This window comes from Melanostigma gelatinosum (assembly GCF_949748355.1).
Source record: "Melanostigma gelatinosum genome assembly, chromosome: 14".
Taxonomy (NCBI): domain Eukaryota; kingdom Metazoa; phylum Chordata; class Actinopteri; order Perciformes; family Zoarcidae; genus Melanostigma; species Melanostigma gelatinosum.
The window spans coordinates 11,215,751-11,223,518 of NC_136647.1; positions in this window are offsets into that span (position 1 = coordinate 11,215,751).

A 7,768-nucleotide genomic window follows, 5' to 3' on the forward strand; every position below is an offset into this window, starting at 1 on the left:
TTATTGCACAAGCTCCAACAGATATGCCCCTGCAGCACACATGGAGAAATACCATTATTAAAGTCAATATCACAATGGAATTTCCATGATGCTGACTCGATTTGGGGATGAAGTGCATATGACTAAAATCTCATGAAACCAATTTACATTTTAATGCACTCATCAGAACTTCAGGGGAATGGGATTTTGTGTTTTCTTAACTTAACAAGACAAAGTTCAGTCCTCGAGCAGAAGAATTACTTGTTGCATGTAAGCAGACTGTGGATGTGTTGTCATTACAGGGTTTAATCCAGCTACTTTACATCAATCTCTAGTGACTTTGTGCATATGTGCATGATATAAACGGCACGTATTTACAGTATAATTACATTCCTGTAAGACTAATTTGTCTCTAGAGCAAGATGTCGTCCAAAGACAAGTCATTGTGGATGTATTGTGAAAGAAAGAATGAAAGAAATGCTGTATAGCCAATGGAAGTACATGCAAAGCATACTGGAGATAGAAATAGATAATAAAAATAAAAATAGATGTCGAGAGAATGTGCATGCATCGACACACTCGCACAAATGCACACAAATCGCCCTTTAAATCATTCAAGCTAGCTGCCGCTGAGCGTGACCAGTGGCAGCAGCCTGTCTGCCAGGCCGCCGTCATGTGCAGCCTGGCACTGGGGTTGACAGCCCGGGCCTGAAACACGAGGACCAAATGGATCTGGAAATCTCTTGGGGGGCTGGGTAGGATCCTTCTGCACCTCTGTGTCCCACACATCTGGCCTGCTGGCACTGTTGTTACGGCTGGAGGTACACAGGGGTGATAGAGGCGCATTCTGGGGCAAGAGATGAGGTCGTACACAGTACAGACCCGTGCAGCTGTTCTGTGGTTTATTGCTTTTTTTTCCATGTGCAGATTTTTTAAAGACCTAATAAATATAGGAAGATTAATCTGGCATATAATAAGTGCTTCATTTATCTGTGTGATGGAAATAAGGATCCTTGTCATTGTTAATGTGTGTATGTATCCGTGCAGTTGTATTCTTGCTTGTTAATAGTTGCTTGTGACCACACCGGGCCCGTCAGTGGCCTGCTTGACATGAATTTGGACATTATGCTTGAAGACAAATGCTCCAGAAAGGCTCATATTGTGCGGTTGCTTGGTAAACAGACACATTCTTGGCATCTTGTACATTACTTACTGCAACTCTGGATTTGACATTAAATGTGGCAACAGCGCACAAAGGAGTAAATCTTTTGGCAGTGTTTGCAGGAGTAAATGTTGACTTTAAGATTTAGTTGCCACTCTTTGCTCTTGCCAAAATAATTTCCGACAGATGTAATTGTTATCTTTGTGATATGGCATCAGAGCTACTCCTACTGTTGTTGAGGTCATGTATTTATATGTCTTTAGTGATGGGATGCTTTCAAGACTGAAAAACATTAAAAACGTTTCACCGCAAGTACAAAAGTCCCAATCTTTACCGGTGTTCATCTGTCCTATTTCTGTCTTCTTTTCTCTTTTCTTCCTAACAAGCATCTTCCAGCTGACCAACATAATGGAAGGCTGCAGGCCAAACCATACTGGACTCATATAATTGTATTTGAACAGAGCATGGTCGGTTCTGTGTTCAGAAGTGTGTAACTCGTAGAAATGTTGAGCCATGCAGCCGCACTCATTCCACCCTTATACATACAATGTCTCAACTCATTAATTCCCTGGAATTTATTATGGTGGGTTTATCATTTTCTGTCACCAATGGGAGAAGCAAAAGCGATGCTAAAGTTTCACAGCAGTTTCAAGAGAGGACAACATGACTGAAAGACATTTCCAAGACAAAGACCAGCATGGAATGTCTGAGAAAAAAAAGGTGTTTCCTCTTTCATTGTTCGTGGTGCACTGCCTCGTAAACCCAGTGAACACTTGGTGTTTCTGTGGCGGCTCGTTTGATTACGGTCCATTTCCCCTCTCCCACAGCCCCACCAGGTGGCTGCCCGGCTCTCCTCTGTGAAGCAAACCCACAGTGCTCGAACCTCCTGAAGGCCCTGAGGTTCGTTCAGGGGCTTTCGGGCTCACTGCAAAAATGATGGGTTCGTCAGAACAATTTCAAAGAAACAGAAAAAGATCAAAGAGGTTGCCTTTAATTCCTGCATTTGAAAAGAGGATTCCTCAGAATACACAATGTGTTGGAGGTCCTCTAAACTCCTAAACATTGCATCGACATATTGGTTTGAAAGGGATTTTTTTTATGGTCCTGGTCAACTGCCTTTGCTGATCATGCCATGTTTTTTTAACTCTGCACATGAATTCAATGTAAACATTTACGAAAATGTATGCATATGTTTTTGTTTTTTTCAAAAGACACATTTTATGTTTGCGCCTTGCTTCTGTAAAAATGAAGCCCAAATGGATTTTCATATTTTAGTCTTGAATGATTTATTGTTACTTTTGCAAGACCATAGTCAGTGCTTATCGGTTTAGCAATACTTCTAACATACATTCAACAGTTTTACGCTTTTTCCTTTTTTTATTCTGATTGCAGATGATTCCAGCATGAGCTCACTTCTCTTTAAAACCTCGTGAAGACAAATCACCTGAAGAGTCCCCTAAGATCTCACCTTGAGAAAAACAAAGCTTTGAAAAACCTTGACTCTTGTTAACTACAGCTGAAGTAAATGTTTATGAGATAGCTCTTATTTATTTTTCATCCTTTCATGATTAGGCCTATGGATCCCCTGTTTCCTGGTGGGATTAGTGCAGTTACTTTGATGTGGGCTGTGTCTAATGTGTGTGGGCAGACTTCCTACGCCTGCGCGCGTGGCAGGGTTGAGGTGAAGGGGTACGTGCAAGCCCCCTTTTTACTCTGGCAGTGTTTAGATGTCGTGCGTGACCTACCGTGCACCATAAAAAAGCACATTCAGGAACAAATACAGCTGTAAAACAGCCGTCTTGGCAACTAAGGCAAACACTTCTGATCACAGCTCGTTCATTCGGCCACATCTGTGTCTTTGTGTGTGTGTGTGTGTGTGTGTGTGTGTGTGTGTGTGTGTCCCGTTATGCGAATTTATGTTGTTCATTTGTACATTAACAAGTTACGGTGTGTTCTGCCAAGTACAGGTAGCTGATTTCAAAAACAAAACAATCTCAGGAAGCATTAATAACATCTCTGGCACATGGGAACATTGAGTGTTTCCAACTTTGCAAAAGCCTCCATAAGAATGATCAATTCTTCATTGGAGAGACAAACTAAAGTGATATCATGTTCAACATGCATCAGTATTAATACCTTTAATGTTTGAGTTATCAATGTTGGTAAGAAACATTGTTATCAGACTGTCAGTTGAGGTTTAAAAGTGAAACACAACTTTGGGATAAGGCCTAAGAGTTCAGGTTAATGTTGTATGTGAAGTTTAGAATTACTCTAAAGTGATTTCTAAACTTTGGCCATATAAATATGTATAGCCTGAAAGTTTATTCTTTAACGTGGAAACATATAGTTTAACAAAAAACAACACTAAAAAAACAACAACACTAACAACCATTATATCATGGAATTCCTCAGCTCAGTTGTCATATTTAGGACATTCGATGACAGCTGAGTTGTTGTTTCTGTGACTGCTGAGGAGAGTGCTGAGGCTGCGTGATGCGGTTGAAAGCTCCAGAAAAGCTAGAAGGTGGGCCTTGAGTTAAGATGTTTTTTTGTCAAACATGTAAATACGGTGAAACCATATTTAACTACTTAACCAGGATTAAAAATACAGATATTTGCAAAGTGTGGAAAGTTAGCCTGCAGAAAATGTGCTTCTAACTGTAACTGTTTGAATAACATTTCAGCCACCTATCAATGGAAGCGGAAGGAAAGGATTTACACCACTCAGCTCAGAAAGCTCCTGTGCTAATATTACTGAACAACACACACGCTTAAAAAAAACAGCAGCACGACATCCTGCAAGGGAAAAGAAAAGCCTTGAAAGCTAACGACCTGTAATATTTACCCAGGGCGACTCCTGACTGGCTCACTCACAGCTATAGAGGTCCCCGGACACATCAGGGCAGAAGCCGGTTGTTTTTTTTTGCTCCTGATGCAGAACAGATGAAACTTTTTGGACATTTTGTTTTGGTTGCTATTGAAGATTGTGCGATCAGCTTTGTGGTTGGTCAAAAATATTTAGACAGTGATATGACCCTAAAAATACGCCGTGTTTGTGTGTATGTGTGGCTGCTTCGCAGGAATTTGTCTGAATACAATATCTCAGTGGAGCACACACAGCTTCAGTGTTAAACAGCCACTGAGAGGTCGAACACTTTGTTTGAAAAGAGGTTGGGGTGTCTCTCCACAATGTAAACACCTCAAACAGAAAAGCAGTCTATTAGCAGCGTTTCTGATTAGCTGATGAACAAAAGCAATCAAAGGCTTGCTTGGTCCCTTGGAGAATATGCATCAATGTCATTTGTTCAGGGCCTGGTAGTGATTGGCATGTTCATTCAGTGTCCTGTTTACAATAAGCTGAGACGCCCACATGTGAAGTCGGCAGATGATTCTAAGTGGCTCTGAAAGGCTGTTAGTCATCCAGCAGATGATGAAACTGCTGCAGTCATCATCATGTGGCCACTTCGTTTTTTCCGACGAGAGGATATACAAGCTGATTTGAAAAGCCTCATCAGCGTTTGAACTGAGTCGTCTCTTTGATGAAGAGAGTTCACGCAACTTGTTCGTCAGCAGTGGCTGATATGAAGTCTGCTCTTTGTGTATATATATATATTGTAGACATCGTTCTTATTTGGCTGTACTGTATTTAAGTTTGGGATTTGGTGCCATCATGAGGGCATATTAGGTATAGGTGGAGCACAACTGATTTTTACTCAGTATGTATTGATTTTGTTGGCAGGCAGCATACTAAATGTGTGCTGCTCTAAAAATGTGAAATGCAATCATTTCTGATTATGTTGCTGGTTGTGCAGAAAGTGACTGCGTGAGACTTCCCCGAAGTTTGCGTGAGTCTTTACGTGATTCAACAGGTGAGTGTGTGCACTAATGACAAAAACATCCTCTGATTCCAGGAACCAGTGCTTCTAAAGCCAAGCTCATGCTTCATGTGGTCGCTGACTAACTCAGACATAAAATACTTTCTACGCCACTTTCTGCAAACACGACATTTAAAAGATCATCTTCACACTGCTCACTCTTCCATAGCAACAATGAGTGATCACACACAACTGGTTGATGTGAGTTCACGACCAATCCTCTATGTCCGTGCTGTCCCATAATGTAAGTGTTCATTTGAATTATATTAGTCACAAATAGACACACTTTCCTGTGATTTTGCAGCAAGTGAGAATTTATTTGATGTGTTTATTCTACGCACTACAGTTCCTCCACGTGTAGGCATGCGCACATAGGACTGAGCACAGGAAGTAAGAAGTGTCGCCATGAATTATGGGCCTTGATTTGAAGTTCAGGTGGTGGAGTTTTGACTGAACTGAAACTCACCTCAACAGCACATGCTGTGATGGATTGATCAAAAAAAGCTGCTGTTTTCATAGCATGTCTCTTTTTTTCATCTCACCCTCCTGTTGGAGGGATTTATTTCAAGTTAAAATTAAACATGCTTTTCTCCTACACCGGCCTGCAATTGAGCATGAACCTATTTAGGGATAGGTGTCATTTGTTTAGCCATTTCTTGTATGAATTGTATTCATTTTGCCATACTTGCCTCTCTCATCTCGTGTAAAACTCAAATAACTAAAGTAATTGTTGCATGTCGAGGAGAAGAGTTAATGAATCCACTCAATCCAGTAAATGAAGACTCACTATAAAAGTGTATAAAAGACTCACTGTAAAAGTGAATCGAGGGCTAGAATCTGGGTGGACAGCACTGCACACATCTGCAGCAGCAGCTGTGGCTGATTTTGTTTCATGTGATTATATTGTCTGCAAAACATTTGTGTTGTTTTTAAGTTGTTTAGAGAAGAAGACAAAGTTGCACAAAAACGCTACACCGTGTACACCGGAACAGGTCGTGATCCAGGCTGGCAACCAAAGAAAACACACCAAGAGCTGGAAAATTCACACTGTTTTCAAGCACACTTCCATCAGTAAAACATTCCCATATGGCATTTCACACCCCTTCCAAAAAATAGCATGAGAGTTTCCTTTGGCTGCACACTTCTTTGAGCGTCCAAAGCGTCTATTCATTAATAAAAGGTTCACTCTCTTCCTGGCTTTCACTTTCCACCTCCTCCCTTAAACTCTGATTGACTGCAGAGGCTGTTTGAATCCCCTCAGCCCTCCAGTGTTTGTAGGATCTCGTCCAGCACTGTTGACATCGTTCACTATGGTTCATTCATCGCTCACAGAATTGAATAAGAAGCGTATGCTCCAAGTGCCCGCATTCGCATTGTGTTGCATTGTTCTCTGGCATGAGATCAATATTGTGACAATGTGTACAGTGAGTTGTATATGCGGCCTGTTGCCATCCTTTTATTCAAACATGACTAATTAGCTTTTATTATTTGTTTTTGATGTGTGAGACTCCCTGTGAAGCAGTATTGATACTAAAATTAAGTATATGGAATCCTCATGACATGAAAATAATACATTTAAATATGAATTCAAATTTTGCATTTACAAATAACATTAACGTTTCATCATATGTGTCTTTGGTAACAGTGATAAAGATCACACAGGATCTTTATGAAAATACTCACTGAGAGAAAAGTCACAAGGCTATTGGCAGTAGTTCTCACATACTCACACTTACCCACAGAGGGCAGTATTATAGTTATGTTTGGCTTTCACCACAGCCTGATGTTGGAAATATCAAGCAGTAAGGACGTGTACAGCATGAGAGATGATGAGTCAGCACAGCCACTCTTAAAATGCACTGGAGACATGTACAGTACAAGGAGAAAGAACAATATAATACCATGGAGTGAAATCAATTTCAAAATGGTCACAAATGAATGTATTACATCATCTACAAATTAAAAAGGTTTACAAATTGGTATGACAATTTTTGCATTAAAAATGTAAACCTTAAATCAGATATGAATCAAATTCTGTGTGAGGTGCATCCTCCAACAACCCTTCACTGGTCTGGCTTATAATCAAATTAATATCACACTAACTATTATACAACCATTACGATTAATTCAGATCCTTTATTAATTTTCAAAGACAAGTTGGAAATGTCATGTCAGGCTTTAGTATCTTCAGAGAGTAAAGAAACATGACGAGATGAGTTATCCCAACCAGTCCAAACTAGGGGGTGTTTGTTCCCATACAATGGGCAGCCTATATTCTCCTTTTCACACATCTAAATGTCCTTTATCTGTGAGGATGAAGCAGCATAGCCCTTTGACATAACAACATACATTCATACCCTACATAACAATTCTAAAATATGTATCTCAGACCAGCTTTAATGTGCAGGGCCTACAGGTTACTGTGTATCCCAATTATATGATCAAAGAATGTCCTGAGTTAATGTCGACATCAGCCATCAGCCAGCAGTTTGCTAAAACGTGCAAACATCACCTGCAAGATGCTCTCAAAGATGGGTCATAGGCGTGTGAAGGAAACATGAAGACCTCTCACTCCGTTCCAATTTCTAGATACAATTCCGAAGTGTGAAGGGTAAATCGCATCAAACTATCAAATAAGCACATTACCCATAATTTAAAACTACTTAAATGGGTGTGCACACATACCATTTGTCGTAATCAAAATGTGTGGAAGTTAAATGTTACAGGCAATTCTAGTTTAATAATATCAATA